The 14,148-nt window shown below is 42.0% G+C and overlaps 49 non-coding genes across 49 annotated transcripts; all 49 read right to left on the reverse strand.

Annotated features, from left to right (window-relative positions):
- Positions 1 to 37: 37 nt before the first annotated feature.
- On the reverse strand, positions 38 to 111 carry Trnai-aau (transfer RNA isoleucine (anticodon AAU)). Its single transcript has one exon. It is a non-coding gene; the product is annotated as a tRNA-Ile (tRNA).
- A 211-nt stretch (positions 112 to 322) lies between these two features.
- On the reverse strand, positions 323 to 396 carry Trnai-aau (transfer RNA isoleucine (anticodon AAU)). Its single transcript has one exon. It is a non-coding gene; the product is annotated as a tRNA-Ile (tRNA).
- A 211-nt stretch (positions 397 to 607) lies between these two features.
- Trnai-aau (transfer RNA isoleucine (anticodon AAU)) lies at positions 608 to 681 on the reverse strand. Its single transcript has one exon. It is a non-coding gene; the product is annotated as a tRNA-Ile (tRNA).
- A 496-nt stretch (positions 682 to 1,177) lies between these two features.
- Trnai-gau (transfer RNA isoleucine (anticodon GAU)) lies at positions 1,178 to 1,251 on the reverse strand. Its single transcript has one exon. It is a non-coding gene; the product is annotated as a tRNA-Ile (tRNA).
- Positions 1,252 to 1,462: 211 nt separating this feature from the next.
- Trnai-aau (transfer RNA isoleucine (anticodon AAU)) lies at positions 1,463 to 1,536 on the reverse strand. The gene has a single exon. It is a non-coding gene; the product is annotated as a tRNA-Ile (tRNA).
- Positions 1,537 to 1,747: 211 nt separating this feature from the next.
- Trnai-aau (transfer RNA isoleucine (anticodon AAU)) lies at positions 1,748 to 1,821 on the reverse strand. The gene has a single exon. It is a non-coding gene; the product is annotated as a tRNA-Ile (tRNA).
- Positions 1,822 to 2,032: 211 nt separating this feature from the next.
- Positions 2,033 to 2,106, reverse strand: Trnai-aau (transfer RNA isoleucine (anticodon AAU)). The gene has a single exon. It is a non-coding gene; the product is annotated as a tRNA-Ile (tRNA).
- A 211-nt stretch (positions 2,107 to 2,317) lies between these two features.
- Trnai-aau (transfer RNA isoleucine (anticodon AAU)) lies at positions 2,318 to 2,391 on the reverse strand. Its single transcript has one exon. It is a non-coding gene; the product is annotated as a tRNA-Ile (tRNA).
- Positions 2,392 to 2,602: 211 nt separating this feature from the next.
- On the reverse strand, positions 2,603 to 2,677 carry Trnai-aau (transfer RNA isoleucine (anticodon AAU)). The gene has a single exon. It is a non-coding gene; the product is annotated as a tRNA-Ile (tRNA).
- Positions 2,678 to 2,888: 211 nt separating this feature from the next.
- On the reverse strand, positions 2,889 to 2,962 carry Trnai-aau (transfer RNA isoleucine (anticodon AAU)). The gene has a single exon. It is a non-coding gene; the product is annotated as a tRNA-Ile (tRNA).
- Positions 2,963 to 3,172: 210 nt separating this feature from the next.
- Trnai-aau (transfer RNA isoleucine (anticodon AAU)) lies at positions 3,173 to 3,246 on the reverse strand. Its single transcript has one exon. It is a non-coding gene; the product is annotated as a tRNA-Ile (tRNA).
- Positions 3,247 to 3,457: 211 nt separating this feature from the next.
- On the reverse strand, positions 3,458 to 3,531 carry Trnai-aau (transfer RNA isoleucine (anticodon AAU)). Its single transcript has one exon. It is a non-coding gene; the product is annotated as a tRNA-Ile (tRNA).
- Positions 3,532 to 3,742: 211 nt separating this feature from the next.
- On the reverse strand, positions 3,743 to 3,816 carry Trnai-aau (transfer RNA isoleucine (anticodon AAU)). Its single transcript has one exon. It is a non-coding gene; the product is annotated as a tRNA-Ile (tRNA).
- A 211-nt stretch (positions 3,817 to 4,027) lies between these two features.
- Trnai-aau (transfer RNA isoleucine (anticodon AAU)) lies at positions 4,028 to 4,101 on the reverse strand. The gene has a single exon. It is a non-coding gene; the product is annotated as a tRNA-Ile (tRNA).
- A 211-nt stretch (positions 4,102 to 4,312) lies between these two features.
- Positions 4,313 to 4,386, reverse strand: Trnai-aau (transfer RNA isoleucine (anticodon AAU)). Its single transcript has one exon. It is a non-coding gene; the product is annotated as a tRNA-Ile (tRNA).
- A 211-nt stretch (positions 4,387 to 4,597) lies between these two features.
- Positions 4,598 to 4,671, reverse strand: Trnai-aau (transfer RNA isoleucine (anticodon AAU)). The gene has a single exon. It is a non-coding gene; the product is annotated as a tRNA-Ile (tRNA).
- Positions 4,672 to 4,882: 211 nt separating this feature from the next.
- Trnai-aau (transfer RNA isoleucine (anticodon AAU)) lies at positions 4,883 to 4,956 on the reverse strand. Its single transcript has one exon. It is a non-coding gene; the product is annotated as a tRNA-Ile (tRNA).
- A 211-nt stretch (positions 4,957 to 5,167) lies between these two features.
- Trnai-aau (transfer RNA isoleucine (anticodon AAU)) lies at positions 5,168 to 5,241 on the reverse strand. The gene has a single exon. It is a non-coding gene; the product is annotated as a tRNA-Ile (tRNA).
- A 211-nt stretch (positions 5,242 to 5,452) lies between these two features.
- Trnai-aau (transfer RNA isoleucine (anticodon AAU)) lies at positions 5,453 to 5,526 on the reverse strand. Its single transcript has one exon. It is a non-coding gene; the product is annotated as a tRNA-Ile (tRNA).
- Positions 5,527 to 5,737: 211 nt separating this feature from the next.
- Trnai-aau (transfer RNA isoleucine (anticodon AAU)) lies at positions 5,738 to 5,811 on the reverse strand. Its single transcript has one exon. It is a non-coding gene; the product is annotated as a tRNA-Ile (tRNA).
- A 211-nt stretch (positions 5,812 to 6,022) lies between these two features.
- Trnai-aau (transfer RNA isoleucine (anticodon AAU)) lies at positions 6,023 to 6,096 on the reverse strand. Its single transcript has one exon. It is a non-coding gene; the product is annotated as a tRNA-Ile (tRNA).
- A 211-nt stretch (positions 6,097 to 6,307) lies between these two features.
- On the reverse strand, positions 6,308 to 6,381 carry Trnai-aau (transfer RNA isoleucine (anticodon AAU)). The gene has a single exon. It is a non-coding gene; the product is annotated as a tRNA-Ile (tRNA).
- Positions 6,382 to 6,592: 211 nt separating this feature from the next.
- On the reverse strand, positions 6,593 to 6,666 carry Trnai-aau (transfer RNA isoleucine (anticodon AAU)). Its single transcript has one exon. It is a non-coding gene; the product is annotated as a tRNA-Ile (tRNA).
- Positions 6,667 to 6,877: 211 nt separating this feature from the next.
- Positions 6,878 to 6,952, reverse strand: Trnai-aau (transfer RNA isoleucine (anticodon AAU)). The gene has a single exon. It is a non-coding gene; the product is annotated as a tRNA-Ile (tRNA).
- Positions 6,953 to 7,163: 211 nt separating this feature from the next.
- On the reverse strand, positions 7,164 to 7,237 carry Trnai-aau (transfer RNA isoleucine (anticodon AAU)). The gene has a single exon. It is a non-coding gene; the product is annotated as a tRNA-Ile (tRNA).
- Positions 7,238 to 7,448: 211 nt separating this feature from the next.
- Positions 7,449 to 7,522, reverse strand: Trnai-aau (transfer RNA isoleucine (anticodon AAU)). The gene has a single exon. It is a non-coding gene; the product is annotated as a tRNA-Ile (tRNA).
- A 211-nt stretch (positions 7,523 to 7,733) lies between these two features.
- Positions 7,734 to 7,806, reverse strand: Trnai-aau (transfer RNA isoleucine (anticodon AAU)). The gene has a single exon. It is a non-coding gene; the product is annotated as a tRNA-Ile (tRNA).
- Positions 7,807 to 8,017: 211 nt separating this feature from the next.
- On the reverse strand, positions 8,018 to 8,091 carry Trnai-aau (transfer RNA isoleucine (anticodon AAU)). The gene has a single exon. It is a non-coding gene; the product is annotated as a tRNA-Ile (tRNA).
- Positions 8,092 to 8,302: 211 nt separating this feature from the next.
- Positions 8,303 to 8,376, reverse strand: Trnai-aau (transfer RNA isoleucine (anticodon AAU)). Its single transcript has one exon. It is a non-coding gene; the product is annotated as a tRNA-Ile (tRNA).
- Positions 8,377 to 8,587: 211 nt separating this feature from the next.
- Trnai-aau (transfer RNA isoleucine (anticodon AAU)) lies at positions 8,588 to 8,661 on the reverse strand. The gene has a single exon. It is a non-coding gene; the product is annotated as a tRNA-Ile (tRNA).
- Positions 8,662 to 8,872: 211 nt separating this feature from the next.
- Positions 8,873 to 8,946, reverse strand: Trnai-aau (transfer RNA isoleucine (anticodon AAU)). Its single transcript has one exon. It is a non-coding gene; the product is annotated as a tRNA-Ile (tRNA).
- Positions 8,947 to 9,157: 211 nt separating this feature from the next.
- Positions 9,158 to 9,231, reverse strand: Trnai-aau (transfer RNA isoleucine (anticodon AAU)). The gene has a single exon. It is a non-coding gene; the product is annotated as a tRNA-Ile (tRNA).
- A 211-nt stretch (positions 9,232 to 9,442) lies between these two features.
- On the reverse strand, positions 9,443 to 9,516 carry Trnai-aau (transfer RNA isoleucine (anticodon AAU)). Its single transcript has one exon. It is a non-coding gene; the product is annotated as a tRNA-Ile (tRNA).
- Positions 9,517 to 9,727: 211 nt separating this feature from the next.
- On the reverse strand, positions 9,728 to 9,801 carry Trnai-aau (transfer RNA isoleucine (anticodon AAU)). Its single transcript has one exon. It is a non-coding gene; the product is annotated as a tRNA-Ile (tRNA).
- A 211-nt stretch (positions 9,802 to 10,012) lies between these two features.
- Trnai-aau (transfer RNA isoleucine (anticodon AAU)) lies at positions 10,013 to 10,086 on the reverse strand. Its single transcript has one exon. It is a non-coding gene; the product is annotated as a tRNA-Ile (tRNA).
- Positions 10,087 to 10,297: 211 nt separating this feature from the next.
- On the reverse strand, positions 10,298 to 10,371 carry Trnai-aau (transfer RNA isoleucine (anticodon AAU)). The gene has a single exon. It is a non-coding gene; the product is annotated as a tRNA-Ile (tRNA).
- Positions 10,372 to 10,582: 211 nt separating this feature from the next.
- On the reverse strand, positions 10,583 to 10,656 carry Trnai-aau (transfer RNA isoleucine (anticodon AAU)). Its single transcript has one exon. It is a non-coding gene; the product is annotated as a tRNA-Ile (tRNA).
- A 211-nt stretch (positions 10,657 to 10,867) lies between these two features.
- Trnai-aau (transfer RNA isoleucine (anticodon AAU)) lies at positions 10,868 to 10,941 on the reverse strand. The gene has a single exon. It is a non-coding gene; the product is annotated as a tRNA-Ile (tRNA).
- Positions 10,942 to 11,152: 211 nt separating this feature from the next.
- Trnai-aau (transfer RNA isoleucine (anticodon AAU)) lies at positions 11,153 to 11,226 on the reverse strand. The gene has a single exon. It is a non-coding gene; the product is annotated as a tRNA-Ile (tRNA).
- Positions 11,227 to 11,437: 211 nt separating this feature from the next.
- On the reverse strand, positions 11,438 to 11,511 carry Trnai-aau (transfer RNA isoleucine (anticodon AAU)). The gene has a single exon. It is a non-coding gene; the product is annotated as a tRNA-Ile (tRNA).
- Positions 11,512 to 11,722: 211 nt separating this feature from the next.
- Trnai-aau (transfer RNA isoleucine (anticodon AAU)) lies at positions 11,723 to 11,796 on the reverse strand. The gene has a single exon. It is a non-coding gene; the product is annotated as a tRNA-Ile (tRNA).
- A 211-nt stretch (positions 11,797 to 12,007) lies between these two features.
- Positions 12,008 to 12,081, reverse strand: Trnai-aau (transfer RNA isoleucine (anticodon AAU)). Its single transcript has one exon. It is a non-coding gene; the product is annotated as a tRNA-Ile (tRNA).
- Positions 12,082 to 12,292: 211 nt separating this feature from the next.
- Positions 12,293 to 12,366, reverse strand: Trnai-aau (transfer RNA isoleucine (anticodon AAU)). Its single transcript has one exon. It is a non-coding gene; the product is annotated as a tRNA-Ile (tRNA).
- A 211-nt stretch (positions 12,367 to 12,577) lies between these two features.
- Positions 12,578 to 12,651, reverse strand: Trnai-aau (transfer RNA isoleucine (anticodon AAU)). The gene has a single exon. It is a non-coding gene; the product is annotated as a tRNA-Ile (tRNA).
- Positions 12,652 to 12,862: 211 nt separating this feature from the next.
- Positions 12,863 to 12,936, reverse strand: Trnai-aau (transfer RNA isoleucine (anticodon AAU)). Its single transcript has one exon. It is a non-coding gene; the product is annotated as a tRNA-Ile (tRNA).
- Positions 12,937 to 13,147: 211 nt separating this feature from the next.
- On the reverse strand, positions 13,148 to 13,221 carry Trnai-aau (transfer RNA isoleucine (anticodon AAU)). The gene has a single exon. It is a non-coding gene; the product is annotated as a tRNA-Ile (tRNA).
- A 211-nt stretch (positions 13,222 to 13,432) lies between these two features.
- Positions 13,433 to 13,506, reverse strand: Trnai-aau (transfer RNA isoleucine (anticodon AAU)). The gene has a single exon. It is a non-coding gene; the product is annotated as a tRNA-Ile (tRNA).
- Positions 13,507 to 13,717: 211 nt separating this feature from the next.
- Positions 13,718 to 13,791, reverse strand: Trnai-aau (transfer RNA isoleucine (anticodon AAU)). Its single transcript has one exon. It is a non-coding gene; the product is annotated as a tRNA-Ile (tRNA).
- A 211-nt stretch (positions 13,792 to 14,002) lies between these two features.
- On the reverse strand, positions 14,003 to 14,076 carry Trnai-aau (transfer RNA isoleucine (anticodon AAU)). Its single transcript has one exon. It is a non-coding gene; the product is annotated as a tRNA-Ile (tRNA).
- Positions 14,077 to 14,148: the final 72 nt, after the last annotated feature.

Genomic DNA, 14,148 nt, shown 5'->3' on the forward strand with positions numbered 1-14,148 from the left:
TTCAACTTGTGAGATAGCATAAAAGGTGAATCGCTCCTGGCCCATGGGGGGATCGAACCCACGACCTTCGCGTTATTAGCACGACGCTCTAACCAACTGAGCTAATGGGCCTCGGTACTCCCTCTGGGAAAGGCTTAGGAATTTTTCATTAAAAATGTTGTAAAGCGATGCAGAAACTCTTTTCGTCATTGTATCCCGAAGTATCGAATTTAAGATCTTTGCCAAATTAGCACGTTTTTCTGCTAAATACTATAAACCCGAATGTGAAACTACATTAGGAAATGTTTCAACTAGTGAGATAGCATAAAAAGTGAATCGCTCCTGGCCCATGGGGGGATCGAACCCACGACCTTCGTGTAATTAGCACGACGCTCTAACCAACTGAGCTAATGGGCCTCGGTACTCCCTCTGGGAAAGGCTTAGGAATTTTTCATTAAAAATGTTGTAAAGCGATGCAAAAACTCCTTTCGTCATTGTATCCCGAAGAATCGAATTTAAGATCTTTGCCAAATTAGCACGTTTTTCTGCTAAATACTATAAACCCGAATGTGAAACTACATTAGGAAATGTTTCAACTAGTGAGATAGCATAAAAGGTGAATCGCTCCTGGCCCATGGGCGGATCGAACCCACGACCTTCGCGTTATTAGCACGACGCTCTAACCAACTGAGCTAATGGGCATCGGTACTCCCTCTGGGAAAGGCTTAGGAATTTTTCATTAAAAATGTTGTAAAGCGATGCAAAAACTCCTTTCGTCATTGTATCCCGAAGAATCGAATATAAGATCTTTGCCAAATTAGCACGTTTTTCTGCTAAATACTATAAACCCGAATGTGAAACTACATTAGGAAATGTTTCAACTAGTGAGATAGCATAAAAGGTGAATCGCTCCTGGCCTATTTGGGGACCGAACCCACGACACTTCGCGTTATTAGCACGACGCACTAACCAACTGAGCTAATGGGCCTCAGTACTCCCTCTGGAAAAGGCTTAGGAATTTTTCATTACAAATGTTGTAAAGCGATGCAAAAACTCCTTTCGTCATTGTATCCCGAAGAATCGAATTTAAGATCTTTGCCAAATTAGCACGTCTTTCTGCTAAATACTATAAACCCGGATCGAAACTACATTAGGAAATGTTTCAACTAGTGAGATAGCATAAAAGGTGAATCGCTCCTGGCACATGGGGGGATCGAACCCACGACCTTCGCGTTATCAGCACGACGCTCTAACCAACTGAGCTAATGGGCCTCGGTACTCCCTCTGGGAAAGGCTTAGGAATTTTTCATTAAAAATGTTGTAAAGCGATGCAGAAACTCTTTTCGTCATTGTATCCCGAAGAATCGAATTTAAGATTTTTGCCAAATTAGCACGTTTTTCTGCTAAATACTATAAACCCGAATGTGAAACTACATTAGGAAATGTTTCAACTTGTGAGATAGCATAAAAGGTGAATCGCTCCTGGCCCATGGGGGGATCGAACCCACGACCTTCGCGTTATTAGCACGACGCTCTAACCAACTGAGCTAATGGGCCTCGGTACTCCCTCTGGAAAAGGCTTAGGAATTTTTCATTAAAAATGTTGTAAAGCGATGCAGAAACTCTTTTCGTCATTGTATCCCGAAGAATCGAATTTAAGATTTTTGCCAAATTAGCACGTTTTTCTGCTAAATACTATAAACCCGAATGTGAAACTACATTAGGAAATGTTTCAACTTGTGAGATAGCATAAAAGGTGAATCGCTCCTGGCCCATGGGGGGATCGAACCCACGACCTTCGCGTTATTAGCACGACGCTCTAACCAACTGAGCTAATGGGCCTCGGTACTCCCTCTGGGAAAGGCTTAGGAATTTGTCATTAAAAATGTTGTAAAGCGATGCAGAAACTCTTTTCGTCATTGTATCCCGAAGTATCGAATTTAAGATCTTTGCCAAATTAGCACGTTTTTCTGCTAAATACTATAAACCTTAATGTGAAACTACATTAGGAAATGTTTCAACTAGTGAGATAGCATAAAAAGTGAATCGCTCCTGGCCCATGGGGGGATCGAACCCACGACCTTCGTGTAATTAGCACGACGCTCTAACCAACTGAGCTAATGGGCCTCGGTACTCCCTCTGGGAAAGGCTTAGGAATTTTTCATTAAAAATGTTGTAAAGCGATGCAAAAACTCCTTTCGTCATTGTATCCCGAAGAATCGAATTTAAGATCTTTGCCAAATTAGCACGTTTTTCTGCTAAATACTATAAACCCGAATGTGAAACTACATTAGGAAATGTTTCAACTAGTGAGATAGCATAAAAGGTGAATCGCTCCTGGCCTATGGGCGGATCGAACCCACGACCTTCGCGTTATTAGCACGACGCTCTAACCAACTGAGCTAATGGGCATCGGTACTCCCTCTGGGAAAGGCGTAGGAATTTTTCATTAAAAATGTTGTAAAGCGATGCAAAAACTCCTTTCGTCATTGTATCCCGAAGAATCGAATATAAGATCTTTGCCAAATTAGCACGTTTTTCAGCTAAATACTATAAACCCGAATGTGAAACTACATTAGGAAATGTTTCAACTAGTGAGATAGCATAAAAGGTGAATCGCTCCTGGCCTATTTGGGGACCGAACCCACGACACTTCGCGTTATTAGCACGACGCTCTAACCAACTGAGCTAATGGGCCTCAGTACTCTCTCTGGGAAAGGCTTAGGAATTTTTCATTACAAATGTTGTAAAGCGATGCAAAAACTCCTTTCGTCATTGTATCCCGAAGAATCGAATTTAAGATCTTTGCCAAATTAGCACGTTTTTCTGCTAAATACTATAAACCCGAATGTGAAACTACATTAGGAAATGTTTCAACTAGTGAGATAGCATAAAAAGTGAATCGCTTCTGGCCCATGGGGGGATCGAACCCACGACCTTCGCGTTATTAGCACGACGCTCTAACCAACTGAGCTAATGGGCCTCGGTACTCCCTCTGGGAAAGGCTTAGGAATTTTTCATTAAAAATGTTGTTAAGCGATGCAGAAACTCTTTTCGTCATTGTATCCCGAAGAATCGAATTTAAGATTTTTGCGAATTAGCACGCTTTTCTGCTAAATACTATAAACCCGAATGTGAAACTACATTAGGAAATGTTTCAACTTGTGAGATAGCATAAAAAGTGAATCGCTCCTGGCCCATGGGGGGATCGAACCCACGAACTTCGCGTAATTAGCACGATGCTCTAACCAACTGAGCTAATGGGCCTCGGTACTCCCTCTGGGAAAGGCTTAGGAATTTTTCATTAAAAATGTTGTAAAGCGATGCAAAAACTCCTTTCGTCATTGTATCCCGAAGAATCGAATTTAAGATCTTTGCCAAATTAGCACGTTTTTCTGCTAAATACTATAAACCCGAATGTGAAACTACATTAGGAAATGTTTCAACTAGTGAGATAGCATAAAAGGTGAATCGCTCCTGGCCCATGGGGGGATCGAACCCACGAACTTCGCGTAATTAGCACGATGCTCTAACCAACTGAGCTAATGGGCCTCGGTACTCCCTCTGGGAAAGGCTTAGGAATTTTTCATTAAAAATGTTGTAAAGCGATGCAGAAACTCTTTTCGTCATTGTATCCCGAAGTATCGAATTTAAGATCTTTGCCAAATTAGCACGTTTTTCTGCTAAATACTATAAACCCGAATGCGAAACTACATTAGGAAATGTTTCAACTAGTGAGATAGCATAAAAGGTGAATCGCTCCTGGCCCATGGGGGGATCGAACCCACGAACTTCGCGTAATTAGCACGATGCTCTAACCAACTGAGCTATCGGGCCTCGGTACTCCCTCTGGGAAAGGCTTAGGAATTTTTCATTAAAAATGTTGTAAAGCGATGCAAAAACTCCTTTCGTCATTGTATCCCGAAGAATCGAATTTAAGATCTTTGCCAAATTAGCACGTTTTTCTGCTAAATACTATAAACCCGAATGTGAAACTACATTAGGAAATGTTTCAACTTGTGAGATAGCATAAAAGGTGAATCGCTCCTGGCCCATGGGGGGATCAAACCCACGACCTTCGCGTTATTAGCACGACGCTCTAACCAACTGAGCTAATGGGCCTCGGTACTCCCTCTGGGAAAGGCTTAGGAATTTTTCATTAAAAATGTTGTAAAGCGATGCAAAAACTCTTTTCGTCATTGAATCCCGAAGTATCGAATTTAAGATCTTTGCCAAATTAGCACGTTTTTTTGCTAAATACTATAAACCCGAATGTGAAACTACATTAGGAAATGTTTCAACTAGTGAGATAGCATAAAAAGTGAATCGCTCCTGGCCCATGGGGGGATCGAACCCACGACCTTCGCGTAATTAGCACGACGCTCTAACCAACTGAGCTAATGGGCCTCGGTACTCCCTCTGGGAAAGGCTTAGGAATTTTTCATTAAAAATGTTGTAAAGCGATGCAAAAACTCCTTTCGTCATTGTATCCCGAAGAATCGAATTTAAGATCTTTGCCAAATTGGCACGTTTTTCTGCTAAATACTATAAACCCGAATGTGAAACTACATTAGGAAATGTTTCAACTAGTGAGATAGCATAAAAGGTGAATCGCTCCTGGCCCATGGGCGGATCGAACCCACGACCTTCGCGTTATTAGCACGACGCTCTAACCAACTGAGCTAATGGGCATCGGTACTCCCTCTGGGAAAGGCTTAGGAATTTTTCATTAAAAATGTTGTAAAGCGATGCAAAAACTCCTTTCGTCATTGTATCCCGAAGAATCAAATTTAAGATCTTTGCCAAATTAGCACGTTTTTCTGCTAAATACTATAAACCCGAATGTGAAACTACATTAGGAAATGTTTCAACTAGTGAGATAGCATAAAAGGTGAATCGCTCCAGGCACATGGGGGGATCGAACCCACGACCTTCGCGTTATTAGCACGACGCTCTAACCAACTGAGCTAAAGGGCCTCGGTACTCCCTCTGGGAAAGGCTTAGGAATTTTTCATTAAAAATGTTGTAAAGCGATGCAAAAACTCCTTTCGTCATTGTATCCCGAAGAAACGAATTTAAGATCTTTGCCAAATTTGCACGTTTTTCTGCTAAATACTATAAACCCGAATGTGAAACTACATTAGGAAATGTTTCAACTAGTGAGATAGCATAAAAGGTGAATCGCTCCTGGCCCATGGGGGGATCGAACCCACGACCTTCGCGTTATTAGCACGACGCTCTAACCGACTGAGATAATGGGCCTCGGTGCTCCCTCTGGGAAAGGCTTAGGAATTTTTCATTAAAAATGTTGTAAAGCGATGCAAAAACTCCTTTCGTCATTGTATCACGAAGAATCGAATTTAAGATCTTTGCCAAATTAGCACATTTTTCTGCTAAATACTATAAACCCGAAAGTGAAACTACGTTAGGAAATGTTTCAACTAGTGAGATAGCATAAAAGGTGAATCGCTCCTGGCCCATGGGGGGATCGAACCCACGACCTTCGCGTTATTAGCACGACGCTCTAACCAACTGAGCTAATGGGCCTCGGTACTCCCTCTGCGAAAGACTAAGGAATTTTTCATTAAAAATGTTGTAAAGCGATGCAAAAACTCCTTTCGTCATTGTATCCCGAAGAATCGAATTTAAGATCTTTGCCAAATTAGCACGTTTTTCTGCTAAATACTATAAACCCGAATGTGAAACTACATTAGGAAATGTTTCAACTAGTGAGATAGCATAAAATGTGAATCGTTCCTGGCCCAAGGGGGGATCGAACCCACGACCTTCGCGTTATTAGCACGACGCTCTAACCAACTGAGGTAATGGGCCTCGGCACTCCCTCTGGGAAAGGCTTAGGAATTTTTCATTAAAAATGTTGTAAAGCGATGCAAAACCTCCTTTCGTCATTGTATCCCGAAGAATCGAATTTCAGATCTTTGCCAAATTAGCACGTTTTTCTGCTAAATACTATAAACCCGAATGTGAAACTACATTAGGAAATGTTTCAACTAGTGAGATAGCATAAAAGGTGAATCGCTCCTGGCCCATGGGGGGATCGAACCCACGACCTTCGCGTTATTAGCACGACGCTCTAACCAACTGAGCTAATGGGCCTCGGCACTCCCTCTGGGAAAGGCTTAGGAATTTTTCATTAAAAATGTTGTAAAGCGATGCAAAACCTCCTTTCGTCATTGTATCCCGAAGAATCGAATTTCAGATCTTTGCCAAATTAGCACGTTTTTCTGCTAAATACTATAAACCCGAATGTGAAACTACATTAGGAAATGTTTCAACTAGTGAGATAGCATAAAAGGTGACTCGCTCCTGGACCATGGGGGGTTCGAACCCACGACCTTCGCGTTATTAGCACGACGCTCTAACCAACAGAGCTAATGGGCCTCGGCACTCCCTCTGGGAAAGGCTTAGGAATTTTTCATTAAAAATGTTGTAAAGCGATGCAAAAACTCCTTTCGTCATTGTATCCCGAAGAATCGAATTTAAGATCTTTGCCAAATTAGCACGTTTTTCTGCTAAATACTATAAACCCGAATGTGAAACTACATTAGGAAATGTTTCAACTAGTGAGATAGCGTAAAAGGTGAATCGCTCCTGGCCCATGGGGGGATCGAACCCACGACCTTCGCGTTATTAGCACGACGCTCTAACCAACTGAGCTAATGGGCCTCGGTACTCCCCCTGGGAAATGCTTAGGAATTTTTCATTAAAAATGTTGTAAAGCGATGCAAAAACTCCTTTCGTCATTGTATCACGAAGAATCGAATTTAAGATCTTTGCCAAATTAGCACATTTTTCTGCTAAATACTATAAACCCGAATGTGAAACTACGTTAGGAAATGTTTCAACTAGTGAGATAGCATAAAAGGTGAATCCCTCCTGGCCCATGGGAGGAATCGAACCCACGACCTTCGCGTTATTAGCACGACGCTCTAACCAACTGAGCTAATGGGCCTCGGTACTCCCTCTGGGAAAGGCTAAGCAATTTTTCATTAAAAATGTTGTAAAGCGATGCAAAAACTCCTTTCGTCATTGTATCCCGAAGAATCGAATTTAAGATCTTTGCCAAATTAGCACGTTTTTCTGCTAAATACTATAAACCCGAATGTGAAACTACATTAGGAAATGTTTCAACTAGTGAGATAGCGTTAAAGGTGAATCGCTCCTGGCCCATGGGGGGATCGAACCCACGACCTTCGCGTTATTAGCACGACGCTCTAACCAACTGAGATAATGGGCCTCGGTACTCCCTCTGGGAAAGGCTTAGGAATTTTTCATTAAAAATGTTGTAAAGCGATGCAAAAACTCCTTTCGTCATTGTATCACGAAGAATCGAATTTAAGATCTTTGCCAAATTAGCACATTTTTCTGCTAAATACTATAAACCCGAATGTGAAACTACGTTAGGAAATGTTTCAACTAGTGAGATAGCATAAAAGGTGAATCCCTCCTGGCCCATGGGGGGATCGAACCCACGACCTTCGCGTTATTAGCACGACGCTCTAACCAACTGAGCTAATGGGCCTCGGTACTCCCTCTAGGAAAGGCTAAGCAATTTTTCATTAAAAATGTTGTAAAGCGATGCAAAAACTCCTTTCGTCATTGTATCCCGAAGAATCGAATTTAAGATCTTTGCCAAATTAGCACGTTTTTCTGCTAAATACTATAAACCCGAATGTGAAACTACATTAGGAAATGTTTCAACTAGTGAGATAGCTTAAAATGTGAATCGCTCCTGGCCCAAGGGGGATCGAACCCACGACCTTCGCGTTATTAGCACGACGCTCTAACCAACTGAGGTAATGGGCCTCGGCACTCCCTCTGGGAAAGGCTTAGGAATTTTTCATTAAAAATGTTGTAAAGCGATGCAAAACCTCCTTTCGTCATTGTATCCCGAAGAATCGAATTTCAGATCTTTGCCAAATTAGCACGTTTTTCTGCTAAATACTATAAACCCGAATGTGAAACTACATTAGGAAATGTTTCAACTAGTGAGATAGCATAAAAGGTGAATCGCTCCTGGCCCATGGGGGGATCGAACCCACGACCTTCGCGTTATTAGCACGACGCTCTAACCAACTGAGCTAATGGGCCTCGGCACTCCCTCTGGGAAAGGCTTAGGAATTTTTCATTAAAAATGTTGTAAAGCGATGCAAAGCCTCCTTTCGTCATTGTATCCCGAAGAATCGAATTTCAGATCTTTGCCAAATTTGCACGTTTTTCTGCTAAATACTATAAACCCGAATGTGAAACTACATTAGGAAATGTTTCAACTAGTGAGATAGCATAAAAGGTGAATCGCTCCTGGCCCATGGGGGGATCGAACCCACGACCTTCGCGTTATTAGCACGACGCTCTAACCAACTGAGCTAATGGGCCTCGGCACTCCCTCTGGGAAAGGCTTAGGAATTTTTCATTAAAAATGTTGTAAAGCGATGCAAAAACTCCTTTCGTCATTGTATCCCGAAGAATCGAATTTAAGATCTTTGCCAAATTAGCACGTTTTTCTGCTAAATACTATAAACCCGAATGTGAAACTACATTAGGAAATGTTTCAACTAGTGAGATAGCATAAAAGGTGAATCGCTCCTGGCCCATGGGGGGATCGAACCCACGACCTTCGCGTTATTAGCACGACGCTCTAACCAACTGAGCTAATGGGCCTCGGTACTCCCTCTGGGAAAGGCTTAGGAATTTTTCATTAAAAATGTTGTAAAGCGATGCAAAAACTCCTTTCGTCATTGTATCCCGAAGAATCGAATTTAAGATCTTTGCCAAATTAGCACGTTTCTCTGCTAAATACTATAAACCCGAATGTGAAACTACATTAGGAAATGTTTCAACTAGTGAGATAGCATAAAAGGTGAATCGCTCCTGGCCCATGGGGCGATCGAACCCACGACCTTCGCGTTATTAGCACGACGCTCTAACCAACTGAGATAATGGGCCTCGGTACTCCCTCTGGGAATGGCTTAGGAATTTTTCATTAAAAATGTTGTAAAGCGATGCAAAAATTCCTTTCATCATTGTATCACGAAGAATCGAATTTAAGATCTTTGCCAAATTAGCACATTTTTCTGCTAAATACTATAAACCCGAATGTGAAACTACATTAGGAAATGTTTCAACTAGTGAGATAGCATAAAAGGTGAATCGCTCCTGGCCCATGGGGGGATCAAACCCACGACCTTCGTGTTATTAGCACGACGCTCTAACCAACTGAGCTAATGGGCCTCGGTACTCCCTCTGGGAAAGGCTTAGGAATTTTTCATTAAAAATGTTGTAAAGCGATGCAAAAACTCCTTTCGTCATTGTATCCCGAAGAATCGAATTTAAGATCTTTGCCAAATTAGCACGTTTTTCTGCTAAATACTATAATCCCGAATGTGAAACTACATTAGGAAATGTTTCAACTAGTGAGATAGCATAAAAGGTGACTCGCTCCTGGACCATGGGGGGATCGAACCCACGACCTTCGCGTTATTAGCACGACGCTCTAACCAACTAAGCTAATGGGCCTCGGTACTCCCTCTGGGAAAGGCTTAGGAATTTTTCATTAAAAATGTTGTAAAGCGATGCAAAAACTCCTTTCGTCATTGTATCCCGAAGAATCGAATTTAAGATCTTTGCCAAATTAGCACGTTTTTCTGCTAAATACTATAAACCCGAATGTGAAACTACATTAGGAAATGTTTCAACTAGTGAGATAGCATAAAAGGTGAATCGCTCCTGGCCCACGGGGGGATCGAACCCACGACCTTCGCGTTATTAGCACGACGCTCTAACCAACTGAGCTAATGGGCCTCGGTACCCCCTCTGGGAAAGGCTTAGGAATTTTTCATTAAAAATGTTGTAAAGCGATGCAAAAACTCCTTTCGTCATTGTATCCCGAAGAATCGAATTTAAGATCTTTGCCAAATTAGCACGTTTTTCTGCTAAATACTATAAACCCGAATGTGAAACTACATTAGGAAATGTTTCAACTAGTAAGATAGCATAAAAGGTGAATCGCTCCTGGCCCATGGGGGGATCGAACCCACGACCTTCGCGTTATTAGCACGACGCTCTAACCAACTGAGCTAATGGGCCTCGGTACTCCCTCTGGGAAAGGCTTAGGAATTTTTCATTAAAAATGTTGTAAAGCGACGCAAACACTCCTTTCGTCATTGTATCCCGAAGAATCGAGTTTAAGATCTTTGCTAAATTAGCACATTTTTCTGCTAAATACTATAATCCCGAATGTGAAACTACATTAGGAAATGTTTCAACTAGTGAGATAGCATAAAAGGTGAATCGCTCCTGGCCCATGGGGGGATCGAACCCACGACCTTCGCGTTATTAGCACGACGCTCTAACCAACTGAGCTAATGGGCCTCGGTACTCCCTCTGGGAAAGGCTTAGGAATTTTTCATTAAAAATGTTGTAAAGCGATGCAAAAACTCCTTTCGTCATTGTATCCCGAAGAATCGAATTTAAGATCTTTGCCAAATTAGGACGTTTTTCTGCTAAATACTATAAACCCGAATGTGAAACTACATTAGGAAATGTTTCAACTAGTGAGATAGCATAAAAGGTGAATCGCTCCTGGCCCATGGGGGGATCGAACCCACGACCTTCGCGTTATTAGCACGACGCTCTAACCAACTGAGCTAATGGGCCTCGGTACTCCCTCTGGGAAAGGCTTAGGAATTTTTCATTAAAAATGTTGTAAAGCGATGCAAACACTCCTTTCGTCATTGTATCCCGAAGAATCGAATTTAAGATCTTTGCCAAATTAGCACATTTTTCTGCTAAATACTATAATCCCGAATGTGAAACTACATTAGGAAATGTTTCAACTAGTGAGATAGCATAAAAGGTGAATCGCTCCTGGCCCAAGGGGGGATCGAACCCACGACCTTCGCGTTATTAGCACGACGCTCTAACCAACTGAGGTAATGGGCCTCGGCACTCCCTCTGGGAAAGGCTTCGGAATTTTTCATTAAAAATGTTGTAAAGCGATGCAAAACCTCCTTTCGTCATTGTATCCCGAAGAATCGAATTTCAGATCTTTGCCAAATTAGCACGTTTTTCTGCTAAATACTATAAACCCGAATGTGAAACTACATTAGGAAATGTTTCAACTAGTGAGATAGCATAAAAGGTGAATCGCTCCTGGCCCATGGGGGGATCGAACCCACGACCTTCGCGTTATTAGCACGACGCTCTAACCAACTGAGCTAATGGGCCTCGGCACTCCCTCTGGGAAAGGCTTAGGAATTTTTCATTAAAAATGTTGTAAAGCGATGCAAAAACTCCTTTCGTCATTGTATCCCGAAGAATCGAATTTCAGATCTTTGCCAAATTAGCACGTTTTTCTGCTAAATACTATAAACCCGAATGTGAAACTACATTAGGAAATGTTTCAACTAGTGAGATAGCATAAAAGGTGAATCGCTCCTGGCCCATGGGGGGATCGAACCCACGACCTTCGCGTTATTAGCACGACGCTCTAACCAACTGAGCTAATGGGCCTCGGCACTCCCTCTGGGAAAGGCTTAGGAATTTTTCATTAAAAATGTTGTAAAGCGATGCAAAAACTCCTTTCGTCATTGTATCCCGAAGAATCGAATTTAAGATCTTTGCCAAATTAGCACGTTTTTCTGCTAAATACTATAAACCCGAATGTGAAACTACATTAGGAAACGTTTCAACTAGTGAGATAGCATAAAAGGGGAATCGCTCCTGGCCCATGGGGGGATCGAACCCACGACCTTCGCGTTATTAGCACGACGCTCTAACCAAATGAGATAATGGGCCTCGGTACTCATTCTGGGAAAGGCTTAGGAATTTTTCATTAAAAATGTTGTAAAGCGATGCAAAAACTCTTTTCGTCATTGTATCACGAAGAATCGAATTTAAGATCTTTGCCAAATTAGCACATTTTTCTGCTAAATACTATAAACCCGAATGTGAAACTACATTAGGAAATGTTTCAACTAGTGAGATAGCATAAAAGGTGAATCGCTCCTGGCCCATGGGGGGATCGAACCCACGACCTTCGCGTTATTAGCACGACGCTCTAACCAACTGAGCTAATGGGCCTCGGTACTCCCTCTGGGAAAGGCTTAGGAATTTTTCATTAAAAATGTTGTAAAGCGATGCAGAAACTCCTTTCGTCATTGTATCCCGAAGAATCGAATTTAAGATCTTTGCCAAATTAGCACGTTTTTCTGCTAAATACTATACACCCGAATGTGAAACTACATTAGGAAATGTTTCAACTAGTGAGATAGCATAAAAGGTGACTCGCTCCTGGACCATGGGGGGATCGAACCCACGACCTTCGCGTTATTAGCACGACGCTCTAACCAACTGAGCTAATGGGCCTCGGTACTCCCTCTGGGAAAGGCTTAGGAATTTTTCATTAAAAATGTTGTAAAGCGATGCAAAAACTCCTTTCGTCATTGTATCCCGAAGAATCGAATTTAAGATCTTTGCCAAATTAGCACGTTTTTCTGCTAAATACTATAAACCCGAATGTGAAACTACATTAGGAAATGTTTCAACTAGTGAGATAGCATAAAAGGTGAATCGCTCCTGGCCCATGGGGGGATCGAACCCACGACCTTCGCGTTATTAGCACGACGCTCTAACCAACTGAGCTAATGGGCCTCGGTACTCCCTCTGGGAAAGGCTTAGGAATTTTTCATTAAAAATGTTGTAAAGCGATGCAAAAACTCCTTTCGTCATTGTATCCCGAAGAATCGAATTTAAGATCTTTGCCAAATTAGCACGTTTTTCTGCTAAATACTATAAACCCGAATGTGAAACTACATTAGGAAATGTTTCAACTAGTGAGATAGCATAAAAGGTGAATCGCTCCTGGCCCATGGGGGGATCGAACCCACGACCTTCGCGTTATTAGCACGACGCTCTAACCAACTGAGCTAATGGGCCTCGGTACTCCCTCTGGGAAAGGCTTAGGAATTTTTCATTAAAAATGTTGTAAAGCGATGCAAACACTCTTTTCGACATTGTATCCCGAAGAATCGAATTTAAGATCTTTGCCAAATTAGCACATTTTTCTGCTAAATACTATAATCCCGAATGTGAAACTACATTAGGAAATGTTTCAACTAGTGAGATAGCATAAAAGGTGAATCGCTCCTGGCCCATGGGGGGATCGAACCCACGACCTTCGCGTTATTAGCACGACGCTCTAACCAACTGAGCTAATGGGCCTCGGCACTCCCTCTGGGAAAGGCTTAGGAATTTTTCATTAAAAATGTTGTAAAGCGATGCAAAAACTCCTTTCGTCATTGTATCCCGAAGAATCGAATTTAAGATCTTTGCCAAATTAGCACCTTTTTCTGCTAAATACTATAAACCCGAATGTGAAACTACATTAGGAAATGTTTCAACTAGTGAGATAGCATAAAAGGTGAATCGCTCCTGGCCCATGGGGGGATCGAACCCACGACCTTCGCGTTATTAGCACGACGCTCTAACCAACTGAGCTAATGGGCCTCGGTACTCCCTCTGGGAAAGGCTTAGGTATTTTTCATTAAAAATGTTGTAAAGCGATGCAAAAACTCCTTTCGTCATTGTATCCCGAAGAATCGAATTTAAGATCTTTGCCAAATTTGCACGTTTTTCTGATAAATACTATAAACCCGAATGTGAAACTACATTAGGAAATGTTTCAACTAGTGAGATAGCATAAAAGGTGAATCGCTCCTGGCCCATGGGGGGATCGAACCCACGACCTTCGCGTTATTAGCACGACGCTCTAACCAACTGAGCTAATGGGCCTCGGTACTATCTCTGGGAAAGGCTTAGGAATTTTTCATTTAAAATGTTGTAAAGCGATGCAAAAACTCCTTTCGTCATTGTATCCCGAAGAATCGAATTTAAGATCTTTGCCAAATTAGCACGTTTTTCTGCTAAATACTATAAACCCGAATGTGAAACTACATTAGGAAATGTTTCAACTAGTGAGATAGCGTAAAAGGTGAATCGCTCCTGGCCCATGGGGGGATCGAACCCACGACCTTCGCGTTATTAGCACGACGCTCTAACCAACTGAGCTAATGGGCCTCGGCACTCCCTCTGGGAAAGGCTTAGGAATTTTTCTTTAAAAATGTTGTAAAGCGATGCAAAAACTCCTTT

This window comes from Argiope bruennichi, chromosome 10 (assembly GCF_947563725.1).
Source record: "Argiope bruennichi chromosome 10, qqArgBrue1.1, whole genome shotgun sequence".
Taxonomy (NCBI): Eukaryota; Metazoa; Arthropoda; class Arachnida; order Araneae; family Araneidae; genus Argiope; species Argiope bruennichi.